Source organism: Sorex araneus, chromosome 4 (genome assembly GCF_027595985.1).
Source record: "Sorex araneus isolate mSorAra2 chromosome 4, mSorAra2.pri, whole genome shotgun sequence".
Taxonomy (NCBI): domain Eukaryota; kingdom Metazoa; phylum Chordata; class Mammalia; order Eulipotyphla; family Soricidae; genus Sorex; species Sorex araneus.
The window spans coordinates 104,090,483-104,110,721 of record NC_073305.1 but is presented as its reverse complement, the minus strand read 5'-3'; the positions used below and the strand labels follow the sequence as shown (position 1 = coordinate 104,110,721).

The 20,239-nt window shown below is 42.7% G+C and overlaps 1 protein-coding gene across 2 annotated transcripts in view; it reads right to left on the bottom strand.

The window, feature by feature from the left end:
* The window catches only part of MYO6 (myosin VI), a 151,185-nt gene extending 137,320 nt beyond the window's left edge, over positions 1–13,865 (bottom strand). Inside the window, exon 1 of one of the 2 annotated variants that reach the window (XM_055134700.1) lies at positions 13,615–13,865. The gene's annotated coding sequence lies outside the window, so the exon portion shown is untranslated. The remainder of the gene's footprint in view (positions 1–13,614) is intronic. The other variant, XM_055134699.1, reaches the window with a different exon arrangement.
* Between the last annotated feature and the right edge of the window lie 6,374 nt (positions 13,866–20,239).

Below are 20,239 nucleotides of genomic sequence, written 5' to 3'. Positions count from 1 at the left end.
TTCTTCCTCTGGTAACCACTATTATTTTTCAGTCTAAGCTGTGATTTCGGTTGTGATTATTAGTTGTTTTGGCTGGTGGTAGTGGTGTTTGTATTCTACCTGAGAGAAAGCTGTAATTGTCATTCACTTTCTGACATTTCACTTAGCACAGTCACCCCAAGTTCCACCCATATTGCTGGAAAAGGCCACATTTCATCTGCTTAATATTCGAGTACTATAACCAGAATTTCTTTATCACATCTTCTGCTGGTGGGCATTTAGCCTTTTCAATGTCCTGGCTATTGAGAATAATACCACTATGAACACAAATATCTTTTCTTTCTTTTTTTTTTTCCTTGCTTTTTGGGTCACACCCAGCAACATACAGGGGTTACTCCTGGCAGTGCTCAGGGGACCATATGGGATGCTGGGAATCGAACCCAGGTCGGCTGCGTGCAAGGCAAACACCCTACCCGCTGTGTTATCGCTCCAGCTCCCTATCTTTTCAAGTTAATGCTTTCATATCCTTCAAGTAAGTATCCAATATCATTATCTTATATAATATCTCCGTTTTCCTTTTTTTCAAGAGTCTTCATACTGTTTCCCGTTAGGGCTCTACCAATTTACACTCCCCCCGACAGCAGGTGAGAGCTCCTCTTTCTCCACACCACAGCCAACATGTGTTTCCAATCTCGCTGAGCTAGACCATTCTTCAAGGTGTGAGGTGACAGCTCAGCTCACAGAGACCCTGATTTGCATTTCTTTCATATTTAATGAAGTTGAGAATTTTACATGTGTCTGCCGGCCATCTGTCTTCTTTGGACAAGTGTCTATTCAAATCGTTAGCCTATTTTTCCCCAACAGAACTCCTTGTTTCAAAATGGGGAATTACTAGGGCCGGGATGTGGCTCTGGTGGAAGAGCATGGGCCAAGCATGTGCAGAGCCTTGTGTTCCATCTTGGCCACTGCATGACCCCTTCAGCAATGCCATGTGTACCCCTGGGAACACTAATGAGCTCACTAATGAACTGAGCACCATGGAGCACTGGAAGGAATGCACAACAACACCCCCCAAATAAAAACAAAAAACACATAAAAGGGTCACTGGAAAGAAAGTTAAAGAAATATAAAATGGGTCACCGGAAAGAGAGTTAAAAAGCATGAGGGTTAGAGCAATAGCACAGTGGGTAGGACATTTGCCTTGCATGCAGCTGACAGGTCTCAACCCACATATGGTGCCCAAGCCCACTAGGATGAACCCCTGAACAGAGAGACAGGAGTTAGCCCTGAGCACCATAGGATGTGCTTCCGCTGCTCCCGAATCATAAGGAATGGCTTGTACTTTCCATATCCACAAGGTCTCTACTCATCACTGGCAAAGACACTGGACCACTGCATGGAGCAGAGGTCTCTCAGGAAGGCCAGAAGAGGCTTTCGGAAAGCAGCTATCTCCTTAAGACTCAGGGGAAGGCAACAAATGTATGCATGTCATTATTCTGTCATTCCCTTTTTACCTACAGAAACACAACCGATTACTCCTGCAAGGTCTTCAAATTACTCCTGGAGTATTACAGTCACACAAAAGGTAACTTGGACTTCCAAGTCTGAAGATGTCTCAGAGCTCCGTTCCTCCATAGTTCTATCACCTTAGTAAATGACATAGACCTTGGCTCCCTGATCTGCAAAACAGGCTAAGAAAAACCACTTCAGCTGCCCCAGAGGGTGCATAGTGGGGAAGGTGCTTGCTGTGCATGCAGCCAACCCAGCACTGCCTGTGATTCCCATCCCCCTGAGCACAGAGCTCATTCCGAGTAAGCCCAGAGCACTGCAGGGTGTGACCACCCAAATGAAAAATAACAGCCATGTGATAGGTTCAACATGAGCATTACCTGTGCAAAGGACTACAAAACTTTTAGTGTGAGCTTATTAATGACTCTCTAGAACTACTCAAACTACTGTTCTAAGGTCACTTCAAACCACTCAGTTCATCATTATATACTAACCTATTCAAGCAAGCTGATCCACTTGGCGACCTGTAGGTCCTAAATATATTAATCTCTATCAAACATAGGATCCTAAAGACCCAAAGTCCAAGAAATTCTAACCCAGTTTCAGAAGCACACCTTTACTAACTAGTTCATTTTAAGAGACACTAACACTACTGAATATAACATGTCAGACTATCTCCATTTTTATAACTAATATCACCAAATTAGACTTCAATATTCGTACTGAAACCTGATCATTATAAACTTACTCCACGCTGTCATCTTTTATCTCCACTAAACATGACAGAAAGTTTTTCTTAGCTCAATATAAATCCCCAAAGTAGCCAATGAGTCAATAGAGTCTTGCTTTATACACCTTCCACTCATCCCTTTTCTCTCATTTCAGAAGATAGTTTGGTTTGAAACCTCAAGCACAAAAATAATAGCCATAAATCCTCTGGATCTCCACATCTTCAACTTCACAATGATGAATAGTAAAAGAAGAAAAATACATTCCTCTTCAAAATAAGATTTACATGCATACTTTGTTTTCCCTTAAAATACCAAAAGGATAACAAATGGAACATCATGCCCACAAACCAAAACACAGCTGGTCCATCTAATTTTAGAAAACAAAAAAACAAGAAACAAGGGAAAAATTCTCTCGAGAATAACTCAATCCTCAAATCAAGGAAATTGGAAGAGCTTAACTTGGAAAAGCCAACAGCTCAATTGTCTCCTGTGGGATATAATTCTCTGAGTGTCATATCAACACAAACAATATGCCTTTACAATATTCCACAAGAGCTAGAAATCTCTTTTTTCAAAGAATAAAGTTAACAGAAGAAAAATCAAAATGTGTCATTTCCTTGTACCGGTGATATTTTATTTACTCCAACCCCATTTCTTTTTCTTTATAGTCTTCTAAAAACAAGCTAAAAAAAAATCCTAAAACCTTATATATCACCCAATTATAATGCTTATATTGAAAGACATCCACAAGTGATAAAGTCTCACATACAAGTGTCTGTAGCTGATCTAGGAAATCTAGTTCTACCATTTTTGTAAGTTGTAAACAAAATCCAGCTGCAACTTAATCTGAGTAAAATCTACTTCTTTTCCCTGAAACCCTTTAGAGAAGTATAAGCGGTAACCTAACTGTCTTTGGAGAACTGCTGCTCACATTCAAGGGAGCTCTATCATCACTTCAATGGGGGAAAATCCGCTTCTTCAGTAATCCTGAGAAATATATCCAAAATGAAAAGCATTGGTTTAATTAAGTAAAAATTGGCAATAGCACAATATAGCTGAGCAACAGAAAACTGCTATAATACAGAAGTTTAAGCTGTCTTTCAAAACACCTGGAGAGGAATAACAATTATTTCACAAAAGCCTAGTTTCTACTGTTAGACAACATTGTCTGCTGTGGTGTTTTGCTATTAAGAGGTTCCAAGGAATGGGGGTAATAAATTTCAGAAAGCAAAGGACTTCCCATGACAAAAGTTTTAAAACTTAAGTCATTAAAGAATTTTACTGAAAAATATTTATTCTAACAAATCAAGGCTACCTAATAAAGATATCCTCAGGAAACCTCATTAAAGCTCAACAGAATGTTAATCAAAGCACTTTACGCGAACAGACTTAGATTATGTTCCTCACTCAATGATACAGATTGTTACAGGTTACTGAAATAACTGATGGCAGCAACAGCAAATAAACTATTTCCTTAAAGCATGGCTAAAAACAAGTAGTTCCAGGCATTCGGTGGCTGTATCGCTATGCTAAAAGTTATTTTAAATGCATCAAAGAAATGCTACGCATTCCCCAAGGTTCTAATCAACGCCCTAGTTACTCTCCACTTGAGCCACCACAACCACAAGTGTCTGCTCCCGCCTGCCTTGGGAGGACGAGCGAGCACAGATCATCACCCAGGCTCCCCAAAGCCAGAGGGAGAAGAGGTTGGGGAGCTTTCCCCTCCCTTCCTGCCTGCCTGCAAGCCTCAGCTCCCGTGGGTCTCCTTCCAGAATCTCAGGCGAATTCAGACTTCTTGCCATTGCTCCTCCCTGGGTGATCCGCTGCCCCCTTGTTTGTTCCCTAACCTCTGTAGGCGCTTGACTTTCCTGCTGGGACCCTGCCTGATGCAGTGAACGATCCCAAGCTAAGCTACTCCAGAGCAATTCTAACGAACCATCTAAAGATCTTTGGAGGTATGCAAGGGTTATTACTAGTGTATAATTGCTTTAAAGTGACAGGTAACACCTCACTTCCAAACAAAGCTGAAACACTCACTGCAATTGAGTTCAGGTGTGATATTTAAAACCGAACTGTCCTCTGTAGATCAATGCCTCAAATAAGCTTAAAAGAAAAACAAAATCAACGAAAGGATTCTGGTAACTGATATTTCACTTCCTTCTACCACACACTGCCAGGTAATTCCAAGCAATTTGTTGTTGCTGTTTGCTGTTGTTGAAGAGGATGAAGGGACAATTTAAAGTTCCAGTCATTGCCAAATTTTGGCACACAAGTAAATTAACCAAGAAGCCTATTAAAATGGGAATGCCTGTCATGAAAAAAATGTTCTACATCACTAATCATCAGGGAGATGCAGATCAAAACAACCATGAGATATCATCTCACACCACAGAGACTAGCCCACATCCAAAAAACAAAAGCAACTGGTGTTGGCGCAGATGTGGAGAGTAAGGGACTCTCCTTCACTGCTGGTAGAAATGCCGACTGGTTCAGCCCTTTTGGAAAACAATATGGACGATTCTCAAAAAATTAGAAATTGAGCTCCCATTTGACCCAGCAATACCACTCCTGGGAATATATCCCAGAAAGGCAAAAAGGTATAGTAGAAATGACATCTGCCTTTGTATGTTCATTGCAGCACTGTTTACAATATCCAAAATCTGGAAAAAAACTGGAGTGCCCAAAAACAGATGACTGGTTAAAGAAACTTTGGTACATCTACACAATTGAATACTTATGCAGCAGTTAGAAAAGATGAAGTCATGAAATTTGCATATAAGTGGATCAACATGGAAAGTATCATGTTGAGTGAAATGAGTCAGAAAGAAACAGACAGACATAGAAAGATCACACTCATAGGTGGAATATAAAGTAGCAGAATGGGAGACTAACACCCAAAAATAGTAGAGATAAGAACCAGGAGGTCTGCCCCACAGCTTGGAAACTGGCCTCACATGCTGGGGGAAAAGGCAGCAGAGATGGAAAAGGGAACACCAAGTAGAGAATGTTGGGAGGACCCACTCGGGTTGAAAGCTGCGTACCAAAAGTAGACTATAGACCAAACATGATGGCCACTCAATACCTCTATTGCAAACTACAACACCCAACAGGAGAGAGAACAAAAGGGAATGCCCTGCTGCAGAGGCAGGGTGGGTAGTGGGAGTTGGGGTGGTGGTGGTGGGAGGAATACTGGGAACATTGGTGGAGGAGAATGGGCACTGGTGGAGAGATGTAAACCAAATTCGAACATGAAAGTTTTTAAGTTTGTAACTGTACCTCACGGTGATTCACTGCTAAAAATTGAAAAAAATAAAAATAAAATAAAATGTGAATGCCTGGGTCTCACCCACATTGTCCTGACATGAATTTTCACTAGCTGCCCGGGTAATTCTGATGCACACCTAAGTATCAAAACTACTTTCAAAATGTCCACCTTCCCAGAGTCCAATCAAATTTCTACATACGCTGCTCCATATGGATTCATCTCCTATATGAAATACGGCCAAAAAAGAATTTTTTTAACATAGTAAAAATAATATGAATTATGTGCAAGGCATTGTGAAGTGTACTTCACGTATATTATACAACTCGGTCCTCAGAAGAATCACACCAGGTAGAGAAACTGTTTCCTCCATCAAAAACGAGATGTGCAGAGAAACTCCGTGATCTGACCAAGGTAAGAACTGGTCAAAACAGGATCACTTCATAGGTATGACAATACTCTTTACCCAGGAGGAATCAATGCAGGGTGGTCACAAGCAATCACATAAGCAATACCCTCCCTCCCTTTCCTCCCCACCCAAGCACCACTACGCACCCACAAAGCCCAACTGACTCTCCCCACCCATCCTGCCTCTCCCAGGCCTTCATCCACATGCCCAGTCAGGAGACGGGCACAAGACTGGTGGAGGCTTATGCGCGCTCCTTCCAAGGGGGCACATTCGAAGTACAACAAGGAGCCCAAGTTCCAGTGCCACCAAATACTGGCCAGGAGGGTGTGTAAATTTAGCATCTCTGTGTCTCAGTTTCCTAATGTTTAGTAAAGTAAGAGTCCTCATGCTAAGTGCCCTAGTGTGACATGGTGGCTAAGTTATGTAATGGACATCAAGTACTTACTTGCTACAGTTCCTGACACATGCCATGAGTATAATAAACAACAGTGGCTATTAAAATTTTATTGGCCAACCACCTCTTATAAAAGCCAACATGCATCCCGTAGCTCATAATATTTTTTTCTGGAGATAAAAGACAGAAAGGACTCATTTATCAGGAGCAGGCTACTGGGAGAGTGCTGTAACTCGGTGGGCCGAAGGCCAGATGGGGATTCTTTGAGAGCCAATGAGTTTTTCAGTGATCCTTAAATAGCACCATTTTGCTTAACCCAAGTTCAGGGTCAGTCTGCTGATTACATAGTATGAAGAGTCTATAATTACCTTAATTCAAAACAACAATGATATGTCACTCTGTACAGGGACTTGGTCTTAAATTATCACGATGTTGCTGGCAATTAGAACAGTGTCTGGGCCACTGTAGACACTCAAAACGAATGAAGACATAATGCCGCCGCCACAAATATACCATAACTCACAAGTGAGTCACCAGGGCAGATTTAGTAACCAGATCAATATCAATGAGCCAAGCGCAAAAGCTACTTTCAAAATTCCCCTGGAAGACTCTTCTCCTCTAAGGCAGGGACCCTTACAAGCAGTATTCTGAGAGGCCAGGGGACACTCACTATACTTGGACAATGCTGTGGTTTACTGCCGGGGCCCGAGGACGCAGCGTGGTCTGGACCTTGTGTTACCCTGTGACCTCCACTGAGATCAACCCAGAGCTGCTGAGTCCTCCAGACCCCTAGAGATTCTCAGGAAGCCATGTGGTGCTGGAGACTCAAACAGGAGGCTAGCGCACTGTAACCTCTGTACTACCTCCATGCTCCACCTTTCTTTCCTTTTTTTTTTTTTGCTTTTGGATTTTGGGGTCACATCTGGCAACGCACAGGGGTTACTCCTGGCTCTACACTCAGGAATTACGCCTGTTGGTGCTTGGGGGACTATATGGGATGCTGGGAATCGAACCCAGATCAGCCGCATGCAAGGCAAACTCCCTCCCCACTGTGCTATTGCTCCAGCCCCCATGCTCCACCTTTCTTAACTATTAACTTTTCCTTCAGGTCTAACTAGAAACACTGCTTCTTCCCATGGACTAGGAGAAGACATTTGCCCACCCTTCATTGGATAAAGGGTTGATATCCCAAAAATATAAAACACTAGTAGAACTCCATAAGAAAAAAATATATACCCATAAAAACAGAAGAGGTGAACAGAAACCTGCTCAAAGCAGGAACATAGATGGTCATAGAGCTTATAAAAAATGCTGGCATCACTTATCATTAGGGAAGTGCAAATCAAAACAACAATGTGATACTATTTCATATCAGTGAGAATGAAACACATCAAAAAGATCAAAAACTACCAGTGTTGGTGTGGATATAAGGAAAAAGTGGACCCTTATTCACTGCTGGTGGGGATATCAACTGGTTCAGTGTGCTTGGAAAACAATATAGACATTTCTCAAAAAAAAAAAAACCTAAGAATTTAGTTTCCGTATGACACAAGCAAATCCACTTCTGGTATCTGCCCCAAGGACCCTAAGACTCTATATTCAGAAAAGACATTTACACTTTTGTGTGCATTGCAACACTATTCACAACAGGCAAAATTTGGAAGCAAACCAGAGGCCCAAAAACAGATAGCTGGGTAAAGAAATTATGGTACATATATACAATGGAATATGACTCAGCTCTAAGGAGGGGGGGGAAGAGGGGCCAGAGTGACAGTACAGCAGCTGGTAGGGCATTTGCCTAGCAAACTGCAGGCCCCGGTTTGATCTCTGGCATCCAACATGGTTCCCCAAGCTAGCCAGGAGTAATCCCTAAGCACAGAGCCAGGAGAAAACCCTGAGTATCACTGGGTATGGCCCAAACCCATCCCTGCCCCCCAAAAGAAAACATTAAATTTGCTGTACATGGATGGTGCAGGAGAGCATCACACTGTGTGAAGTTAGTCAGAGGATGTAGCACTGCACTGTCGCACTGTCATCCTGTTGTTCATCGATTTGCTCGAGCGGGCACCAGTAACGTCTCCATTGTGACACTTGTCACTGGCATATCAAATACACCATGGGAAGCTTGCCAGGTTTTGCCATATGGGCAGGATACTCTCAGTATCTTGCCAGGCTCTCTGGGAGGGACAGAGGAATCCAACCCGGGTTGACCGCACGCAAGGCAAACACCTTACACGCTGTGCTATCACTCTGCCAGTCTGAAGGATAGGGTTAGAAAAAAGAATAATCTCTCATATGCTGGATATAAAGAATTGCAGTTGGAGAATAACAAATGCTCAAAGGCAACTGAAACTGAGAACTGATCTTCAGTAGGAAGTTTACCACAGGGAAGGAGGGAGGAAAATGGGGACAGTGGTGGACATGAAAGTGGACTTTGGTGGGGAGTGTGGTACTGGAATGTTCCATGCAGAAACCCTACTAATAACAGCTTTGTAAACTATCGTGCCTAAAATTGAATTAAATTTTTAAAAAATTGAAAAAAAAAAGAATAGCTGATGACTGAACTCAGTTTCATTCACTCATAAAAATGTTATAAGTAGCTAGGTTGATAAAACAAGTGGAGCACAAGATCTGTATGCAGGGGACCAGGTTCAATCCCCAGCACTACACTGTCGTCACCCCATTTACCAAACTATCACTAGGAGCCATCCCGGAGCATCAGGCTCTGAAGATACTTGGATATTGTCAATACCCTAAGAAAAGTTAAATTGGTCCCATAATAATGCATCATGATTGTCTTTCACCTTCAACTAAAAAAAGTATGATAACTATCATCATCTTAGTGACCTTGATTTTTCACTTTCCTAAACCACTGAACTTCAAGCCATAAAGTGAAATAGATCAAGGCTAAGAGACTAAAATAAATAATCAAGAATTATGGAGCTGTGGAACACAATTATGGAAATGTAGAAGTCTTTGTTCAATTTTCAGCAATGCTTCTAAGCAACCGAGTACATGATCTTGAGTAAGGTACTTATTTTTAGTCTCCATCTTCTCAACTGTTTGAGGAATATATGTATGACATCTACTTCAACAAGGTGTTCTAAGAATCAAATGTAGAGAACCTAGGATTTCCCAAACAAGAAAGTAACATACAAATGTCAAGTGTTAACTTTTTGTTTTGGGTTTTCTGTAATGACAGAGATCAAACTCAGACCTTCACACAGCAATGCACAATGCTCTATCTTGAGCCACATCCTTGAGCCCTAGCATTCAACCATCAGGCCCAGTTGGACCAGTATTCCTGGGAGTGGCTCTAGGTCATGAGCAATGATTGAGCAAAAATAAATAGTTTCCTTCTTAGACTATATGTTTAATAATTTGGATAATAGCCGCACCATATTTTGGAGAAGTTATGACAAACTTCTGACACATCATATGATTTTTAAACCATATTTCTTTTTACCTCTCCACCACTATTTCAATTTTCTAAATTCAAAGATCAGGACAGGTAAGATCCTGTTGATAGCTGTATTTCAAACACAAAAGGCCTTCAGTAAATATTTGCTGGAAAAGATGATGATAGAAAAATTTTAATTCTGCTATAGGTGATACCTTACCTTGTAAAGGCGAAGCAGCAGGTTACTCCCAAGAATAATAACAAATAGGTGACATAAATAAAGATGCTTGTGGTTTTGGCAGAACACCACCTTTCTTTGTGCAATCTATTCAATGTGGCCGTGAGTACTGCAAAAGGAATGTGTTCCAGTATGCTAGTTTCACTGGAGACACGCTTTCTACACAAATAGGATTCCCCTTCTCTTGGACACCAGAAAGATTTCTAAGGATGCCATATTGATTCTAATTTTACTTTCCATGCCTCAGCACAAACAGGGTGAACTTCCGGCAAACTACAGTCATTTCTCAACTATTCTCAAACTACTCAATAAGAAAATTTTGTTTCTGAAAGCCATTAACAGATATTCTAGAACTTAATAGAGATTATTAACAGTTGAGAAAATGTTGTAAAAAACAAAAGCACGACAATCTTTGGTGCAAAACCCTATTTCCTCTGAACATTATATAATGCCTCAGTGATAGAATTTAGAGGGAGGTGCACACCTGGCTCTGTGCTCATGACACCACATGCACTTCTGGGGTCTCCTGTTAGTCAGCACTCTGGCCACGGACTATCTCTTTGACCTTCAAAACCAGAATTTAATCTTATTTAACTTTAGTAAGGTCTTGACACACACATACAAGCAGATATGTTACAGATCACCCATTAAAAATTTATATTGAGCCCTTGGATGGTGGTTTTGTATTTACAGTTGAATATGGGTATCCTTGAATTGTAAAATTCTTAATAGCTTGGATCAAGAAATGAAAGACTCAATTCAGTCTTCCTATGATTTCTCTGCTCTGTTCTCAACAACATTTAACTCCCCAGCGTACTCCTAGTTCATTACAAAAGATTAACTGTGTGCTCATTTTTGTCCTCTATGGCTATTTCAGCCCGAGGGACATTTCCTGGAATAAACACATACAAAACAAACACACATGAAATAAACACACACTCACACACAGTCCTAATTGTAATGAAGAAAATTTAATAATGAAAGTTTTTCCCTCCTAGAATTACCAATTATGTAATATTTAAAAGATTGCTCTCTTATTTAAAGTTCACAATCTATCTCTTTGAGGGAAATTTTACAATTCCTAATCAGAAACATTATACTATTTATCTTAACTCCAATGAAAGCCAGTGTCACGTTACAGTTTAATTCTCCCTCTTATAAGCTCAGAAAAATTAAAAGTGTACAGCACATGTAATATTGTGGAACTGACACCAGAAAACATAGGGCGGCATCATGTCAGCATTCAAGGCTGTCCATTTAAGAATAAAGAAACAAACAGAATTCAAAAGCAGATCCAAAACCACAGCCATGATATTACTTATCGCCACTGATGTGTGCATTCTTCAAACCTCAAATGGCATTCTTGAACACATCGTTCTGCAGGCTGATTAAAACTGTTACTAAATAAACCGAGATCAAGGCACCCTGGTCTGGTGTGGAAAGGAGAGAAGTTTCACCCTCCTAAACCCTGGGGCTGGAGAGATACTATAGGTGTTATGGTGCTTGCCTTGCAGGTGCTAATTCTAGTTTAATCCCCTGTTTGCATCAGCACCACAAATGGTCTCTTAGGAGCACCACTGGGTGTCATCCAAAAACAAAGACTTGGGTGTGAAAGAGACTCTCTTAGGTGGGTGCTACACTGCACCCACTGGTGTTAACTTGATGTGAGCCTCAATTTCCTCATGCATAGAAGATAAAACCACCAACCTTGGAAACTATTTTGCAGAGCAAGTCCTTCCATCAGTGTTCTGGATTTGGAAAATGCATAACAAATGATTAACCGTCTGACACTACCAAAAGGCCAGTTCACAAATGTACCTATTTATTTATTTATGTGGTGCTGCAGACAAAGCCAGGACAAGTACACAAATTATTAGTAGTGACTCATTATCAGGGTCGCAATAGTTAATCTGCTGAAGTTTATTAAAGTTGTAATACATTTTTCAATCTTTTACTTAAAATAATATTAGAAAAAAAGTCAAATAGGAATGAGCAAGGTATCTTTTCAAAACTGACACTTTAAGTAGAAAAATGGAGCTCTAATTATAACAGTGAGAATTGATTACTTTTTTTATATTTGGGATACTTATTCAAACCTCACATGGCCAAAAATTTGAAACCTTTCTGTAAAAAGCTGGATTTTAGAACCCACAGACAGCCCAGTTATCTAAACAATGGGCTACATGATACACACAGTCTCCAGGCAAAGTCACAACAGGATGAGAAAAGAGCCTTCAGCCTCTCTCAGATTTCCTGGCCACTGTTATTTTAAAACTTGATCACATAAACATAAACAGAAGGGGAAATCCATTTCAGATAAGCCCCATAGGTTATTATGTATGATCCATTCTAACAGCTTAACTTACATTACATATTGCCATGTGTCATTATTCTTACAATTCTAGCCTCTAATGAATATGCATATTATTTATAGTTTTATATCATGGGGATCTTTTCTTATTGTTGCTTACCACTTCTGTTACAGCCATTTTCAATTATATTTGAAAACAAAACTGTAAATTTAGAGCTGGGAGAACATACAGGGATGTCCTGAATCCCGCACGACCAAAAATACACAAAATGAGCTGGATATTTAAAAGTCAATGAGTTTATAGTGAACAGTTGCATTGTTTCACGCTCTGGCTACAGTCCAGATTGTGGTATTGCTGAAATTAATGGTGAAAGACACCAAGGTAATTTTTTTCCCTAAACAATTTCCAATTGGCTAACCACAACCCAAGACATCTATGAAGTTGAGTTAATTTGTACAGAAACTCCATTTTGCTGTCAACCTTTGTACCATGACCACTACCAACCCAAGTTCAAGATTCACATTTTATGGCCTGAAAAGTTGGGCTAATCTTATTTTTGAAACTCTCAACTCATGACTCTATTTTAAAATAAACAGGTTTTCTTAACATCCATCATCCCCTCCCAGCAGATTAGCAAATGAACTTTTATCTCGAGTGTACTTTTAATAGGGTCAGACTTCCCAGTCCCTTGCTTCTTGTGCATAGGTTCAATGGAAACGTTCCCCAATACATTTTATGCTGCATAAAAGTGCACCGTTTTAAGTGCATTTAACTTTAAGGAACTATTTCAAAAGGTAACTTCCAGGAATGCAATGGAAATCCCTTAACTTTTGAGCATTTTAAGTGTTCAAAGAGCGGTGGAGGGACATCATCTAATATAATCTTCCTTTTCAATAGAATATATAAGATAACAAGCTCAAAGTACCAGATCAGCTAAACAAACAAACAAAATAAATGAATAAAATAGAGCTTTGGAAAGAGCCTGGATCGGCTATCAGGCCTCAGCTCCCCGCGCCAGCAGCGGACCTTCAGACCCCAGAACAAACTGCCCGCGTCCAGCGCTGACTATGAACTTGTTTACGAGCGAGCACAGTCCAGCATCGCCGAGTGTCCGCGGCGGGGAGCCGTGTGCTCCGACTCTACCTGGGCCCCACAAGGGGCACGCAGAGGTCTGAGGGCGCTGACCAGTCCACGGAAGGAGAGCGCCGAGTGGGGTGCGCAGGACTCGAGCCCGACACCTTGGGCCCACCCATCACCTGCTCGACCGTCGAGTCCTGGGAGGTGGAGACGCGGCCCGGGGTGCAGAGATCGCGGCCCCGGCGCCCCCCCCCCGCCCCCCGACGCGCGCCGATGGTGGGGGAAGGGGCTCCGGACACTCACTGGGGTGGACACGAAGGCAGGTGCGCGGCGACCTGGCTCCCCCGCGGTCGCCCGGGACGCAGGAGGGCGGGGTGAGCGGTGGCGAGGGACGAAGGCGACGACGCCAACTTCGCAGCACCGGGACGGGGCGGTGGCGGCTCCCGGGGCTGCTCGCTCGCTTCCTGCTTCGGCTGATCCCGGGTCCGTCTCCGCCTGCCGGCCGGCGCCCCAAGTTCCCAGCCCCAGGCGCGCGCACGTCACGGCTACGGCGCGCCCGAGAGGGCGGGGGCGCGGCGAGCCGGGGCGGGCCGGGGCGCGCGGGGGCGCGGGCGCGCGGGCGCGCGGGCGGGCGCGGGCGCGGGCTGGGGGCGCGCGCCAGGAGGTGGCGCCGGGTCCGCGGGCGGACTCGCGGCTGCGCTGCTCGGCCGGGCGGGGCGCTGGCCAGGGCTGTTCCCGGTGCCGCCCGGCCGAGAGTCCTAACTCCCACGCCCGGCCCGCCCTGTGGCACCGCCGTGCCTGTCGCGTCCAGCCCGTGGCCAGGACTCTCCGGATTTGGCGACAGCGGGAATCCTCCGCGGTGCCAGGAGGCGGAAAGTTGTAAAGGTGTTCCAGGGCGAGCCCCCGACCCTGGTTTGTTGAGGGAGAAGGGGTATTAGTCCTGTAGGCCAGGGCTGCCCCATACAAGTGTCAAGCTTGGCATAGTTGCACATTAGATAAGTAGCTTTGCAGAGTTGAATTCCATGATGTGAACGTTCGTGGCCTGTGCGCCGAAAAGAAGCTTCTTCTTAAAACATTTTTTTGTTTTTGTTTTGCTCTTTGGACTGGAGCCATAGCACAGCGGGTAGGGCATTTGCCTTGCACGCAGCCAACCCCATTCGATTCCTCCGTCCCTCTTGGAGAGTCCGCTAGGAGAGTATCCCGCCCACAGGGCAGAGCCTGGGCAAGCTCCCCGTGGCTTAGTTGATATTCCAAAAACAAGTCTCACAGTGGAGACGTTACTGTTGCCCACTGGAGCAAATTGATGAACAACGGGATGACAGTGCTATAGTGCTCAGTGCTTTGGGGGAGGTATGGCGGGTCACACACTGCGGTGCTCGGGACTTACTCCTAGCTTTGTGCTCAGAGATCACTCTTAAGAATGCGGACTAACGGCTAGACCGCGCGATGCCAGTCTATCTGGAAAAAGCGAGAGGCCCTAGACTTGGCCATGTTACACTTTTTATTCTACGTTTCGAAACGGGGAGCAAAACTAGAAAATTCGGATTGGGCAGTCTCAGCTATTCACATTGCACGGTTCTCTTCGTGAAACAGTGCTTAGGAGGAGTTATCTCGGCGTGTAACTAATTCAATTAAGAATAAAATAGGGAAGTCGAAAGAGAAAGAGGAACCAAGAACGGAAATAATTAATAGAAATCTCAAAAATATGGTTTCCGTTATATGACTTGTGAATCTCTTTATCCATTGTCCAGCCTCTTGCTCTTAAGTTTTTTTTTAGGGGGGGCTACACCCTGCGGTGCTTCGGGACTACTCCTGGCCCAGTGCTCAGGTTATGACCCATTACTGTTCCAGAGGTCAAGCCTCAGACTGGGCCTTCTGCATGCACAGCTTCAGGCCTGGCCCTGTAAGTCCTCATCCTGCCCCCAGCTTCTAATCCATTACTGAGTTCTTATGCTTCTAGCTCCCTATCTCTCGAATGTATCCGGTTCCTCTTCATAGCCCCTACCATGATCCTGTTTCAGGCCAACATCTTTTCAGATCTGGCCTACTAAATTACCCACCTACCAAGTTTCCCAGGGTTCAATCATGTCCCTCCTAACCTAATCCCTACAGTGCCACAGACTCTGGGTTTTATTTTAAAAAAGTCTGATTATGAGCTTTCTTTGTATTGTTTTGTTTTTGTCTATGTTTGGGGGCCACTTTGCAGAGCTCAGGGCTTCCTTCTGGCTCAGGGTTAGGCATCACTCTTGACTGGGCTAGAGGAACCATATTGGGAGAAATGTCCATTCAGACTCCTAAAATGACACAGCCACTATCTTTCATAGAAAGCTCAAATTCATTAAAATGACTTTTAAGATCTTTTGTTTTTGCTTGACTCTTTTTAACTTGAATTTGAATGCCTTCTTATTGAATTTGAACGATGTTCTCTAGTTCATCACTGTGCTAAGTCCTTGCCCTAAGCCAGGTTTTTCCACATATTTCCTGTCTGTTTTGGAATTTATCTGGTATTTTGGACCTCTGTTCGAGTTTTGATTGCCTGTCTAAACTGATTTCCACACGCTGCCTCTCTCCATGTCTTTTGCTTTACATTCAAGCCCTTCCAAAGTATTTCCTTTACCTATGCTATTTATTACCTCCAAGTGTTGTCTGTTTAATTCAATTAATCCTTCAGAACAGTGACTATTTTTCTCCTCCAAGAAGTCTCCCTAATCCCCTCATTTCAAAACTTAGATGCAAACTGAGTGTTCTTTTCAAAACATCTTTTAATTGGTACCCATTGAGCAAATCTTTACTAACACTTCTCATGTTGCTACATCAGGCGATTTAAGAATTCCTCAACTACATTGCAACTTGAGGGTAAAGGAGATGACTTGTTTCATGCACCTAATGACAATTATAGTGGCTTTCACATGGCAGACACTCATTAAACAGTGCCATTATCATCATCATTATCATCCGTCATTATTAACCAATAAGTGGGGCAGATGAGTGAGCAAATGTGGAGAATTGACAAATCTAAGAAACAAAAATATATTGTCATAAAAGTATGGTGGATGCAACTGTGTCATATGAGAACCAAAACTCAACAACTTATACTATACTTGCATTGAATATGTTTTCTATTAAATATTTCTAAGATTTTTTTCCCCAGGGTCTTATTCTACCTCAGAGATCCATGTAGACCCTATCTTAAATGGAGGCCCAAAATCCCCACTTGGAAATCATATACAAGTTTTGTTTTTACAGGTACTCTATATCAGAGGTATTTAAAGCATCTCTACACCTTTCCTAGCAGATAGCCACCTTATCAGCTTCAATTGCATCTATACTGCCAACTCTTAAAGAAAGGCTGGCTGATCATTGCAAGGAATCTCGTACTCTCCTCTCCCAACTGTCTCAGATTCTCTTGCAAAAAGGCCCTATTATAATTATGGTACAACCAGCGACTGTTCTCATGAAGTGGTTTTTAAGTCACCCAAGACTCCTTCCCTCTCATGCCCTCATCTTGCAGTCACTGAATTCAATTCATAAATTATTTCTATGTTGATGTCTTACTCTCTTGTCTCCCTTAGGCCATCATTTTCTGTTATCTGAACTCTTGGCACTGTCTCTGCACATTCTAGTGCATTCCCTCACCACTCCTGGAAAGTTATCACTGCCCAAATCTAACTATGTGCCCCCCTTTACAAAATAGGGTGACTTTAAGATCACATAGAATTAACATGTATGGTATTTGGAGCTCTTCACAATCCTGAACCTACCCTAATCATAATTATTTAAAATGTCAGCCCTTTCTTTTAAAAAAAATTTATTAGTTAATCACCATGAGGTACAGTTACAAACTTACGAACTTTCGTGTTTGCATTTCAGTCATACAGTGATCATTTACCCATCCCTCCACCAGTGCCCATTCCCCACCAATGTTCCCAGTATCCCTCCCACCATCCTCACCCCATCTCCCACCACCCCACCCTGCCTCTGCGGCAGGGCATTCCCTTTTGTTCTCTCTCCTGCTGGATGTTGTAGTTTGCAATAGAGGTATTGCGTGGCCATCAGGTTCACTCTGTAGTCTACTTTTAGCACGCATCTTTCAACCCGAATGGGTCCTCCCAACATCCTCTACTTGGTGTTCCCTTTTCTGTCTCAGCTGCCTTTGTCAGCCCCTTTCCTGATGCTTTTCCTCAATCTTCAAAACTCAGCCCATCTATTGTTTTCTTTATTCTGACCCTAGTATAATTCATTGTCTTTTCTCCATTTATTGTTGTTTGCTTGCTGAGGGGCTAGAACTGTTGGTGCTCAGGGGATGCTCCTTCCTCTGTGCTTGCAGTCACTTCCAGTAGTGCTCAGGGAATCATGTGGTACTGTGATGGGCCACTCTAGCCAATACTGTCACTGTCACTGTCATCCCATTGCTCATCGATTTGCTTGAGCGGGTACCAGTAACACTCCATTGTGAGACTTGTTGTTACTGTTTTTGTCATGTTGAATACACCAAGGGTAGCTTGCCAGGCTCTGCCATGTGGGCGAGATACTCTCGGTAGCTTGCTGGGCTCTCTGAGAGGGGCAGAGGAATCAAACCCGGGTCGGCCGCGTGTAAGGCGAAGAAAGCCTTACTGCTGTGCTATCGCTTCAGCCTAGTCTAGCCTATAATAATAATTTTTGTATTTGTTTCTCTTATGAAGAGAAACAAATCCTTTTCAAAATACTTTTCAAAATACTGAGATATTTAACTAAAAATTCTTCTCTCTTATTTTTGTTTTGTTTAGGGGCCATACCTGGCAGTGCTCAGGGCTGACTCCTGGCTCTGCACCCAGGGCTCAGGAGATCATATGGGGTGCTGGGGATCAAAATCAGGTCAGCAGTTTTCAAGGCAAGTGCCATATCCACTACATAATTTCTCTGGCCCATCCCTGTTTTTTTTTTTTTTGCACGAACTGTAGCTTATTGCCTGCTTAGTAAACTTGAAATAACAACACTGAAATATTTTTGAATGTTCATTATGTGCCAGTTAAGCTTTTTATACAGATGATCCATTAAAAATTCACAACCCTTAGATACTGTGGTGATCCTTCGCTACTTGTCTTCCTAGCTTCTGAACATCATTACTTTTGGGGGGAAATCTTTCATTTTGTGCGTTGATGGAAATATCTCCCACCTCATTCTTTAGAAACTGAATTTGGCCAAAGTCCCCGTAGTACCTGGCAACCAAGGGCAGATACATGGCCTGGGCTTAAGTTAGTCAGTTGGATGCTCTCACCTGAAACTTGGAATCTGGACAAAGTGATGCAAAGATGCCAAGTGGGGAGCATTCACAGTAATAGAGATGTGGCAGCTAAGATCTGATCATGACAATGCCAGCAGGAATGTCCCACATGGATGCCTCTGCTGCCTAGCCGCTTCTCCACCAGCCCTCTGAATCTAAACTTTATGATGCTCCAGTACATTATTTTCCTAGATAAATTACAGAGTGTTTTGTATTTTTGTCTTACCTTCAACCAATTTTTTGTCTTACCTTCAACCAAGAATCTAAATTAATAAAGTGTGTTTCTCCCACTATCCCCCTATATAAAAAGGGGGTGAGGGTACAGGTACTCAAGTTCTTGTCTAATGGGATATATATATATATTTTTTTTAAATTGAATCTCTGTGAGAACAGTTATAAAGTTTTCCAGTGTAAGTCTTGGTCATACAATGATCAAACACCCATCCCTTCACCAGTGCACATTTTCTACCACCAAGAACCCCACTATACCTTCCATCCCACCCCTCCCCCGGCCTGTGTGGCAGATGACTTCCACTTTACTCTCTCCACTTTGATTACATTCAATATTTTGACAAAAGACCCACCATTATTATTTGGAATTTTCCCCAACAATCAGACCTGCCGAAAAGGCATCATTAAATAATTTGTTTTCTATTGCTGATTCTGAAGAGCATATGATGATTTTGGATTTCTGATATTTTAGTAATAAGTCTGAAAGGATTACTGCCAAAAGCCACTGGGTTTCGAGATTGGTTTGTGTGCCTCTGGAATCATGGCTGTTCAGGAGCCAGGAGCCGTTCATGGGCGGCAACTCAGGGCCTCATCGGGGCAGCGAGAGGAGCCAGTTCCACCCCCATCCCGTGAGGCCCCTCGTAATGAGATATTTTGAACTGTAACTTCTAAAACTTTTTTTTGTGGGGTCACATCTGGCGATGCACAGGGGTTATTCCTGGCTTTGCACTCAGGAATCACGCCTGGCGGTGCTCAGGGGATCATATGGGATGCTGGGAATCGAACCCAGGTCAGCCTCGTGCAAGGTACATGCCCTACCTGCTGTGCTATCGCTCTAGCCCCTAAAACTTTTGATCATTGCATCAATTATTAGAAAGTTTGCAGAAATGGAAATCATGTGGATTTTATAGGAAGATGAATTATTAGTAATGACTAGGTCCTTATAAAAAGATAATCTTATCATTTTTTTTCCAGAGTATATCTTAGTTCCTACACAGACAACATCAATACCTCTGTTTTTACCATTCTGACTATAAAACATATACACTTTCAACATATTTTAACACATATAACTACTATTAAAGCTGAAATGTTATTATTAATACATACTTTTAAAAAAATCCTACCACACATCTTTTAATAGCTTCTCAAACTTTTTGGGACTGTAGTTTCTTGTATAGAAATTCCTAGTTTTTCCATTTTTCCTGAAATTTTCTAATGGCTTTATAATCAAAAGTAAAACAAGAGCATAAATTCATTATCTCAAACACTTTTTTTTTCTTTTTGGGTCACACCTGGAGATGCACAGGGGTTACTCCTGGCTCTGCAGTCAGGAATTACTCCTGGCGGTGCTCAGGGGACCATATGGGATGCTGGAAATCGAACCCGGGTTGGCCACATGCAAGGCAAACACCCTACCCACTGTGCTATCGC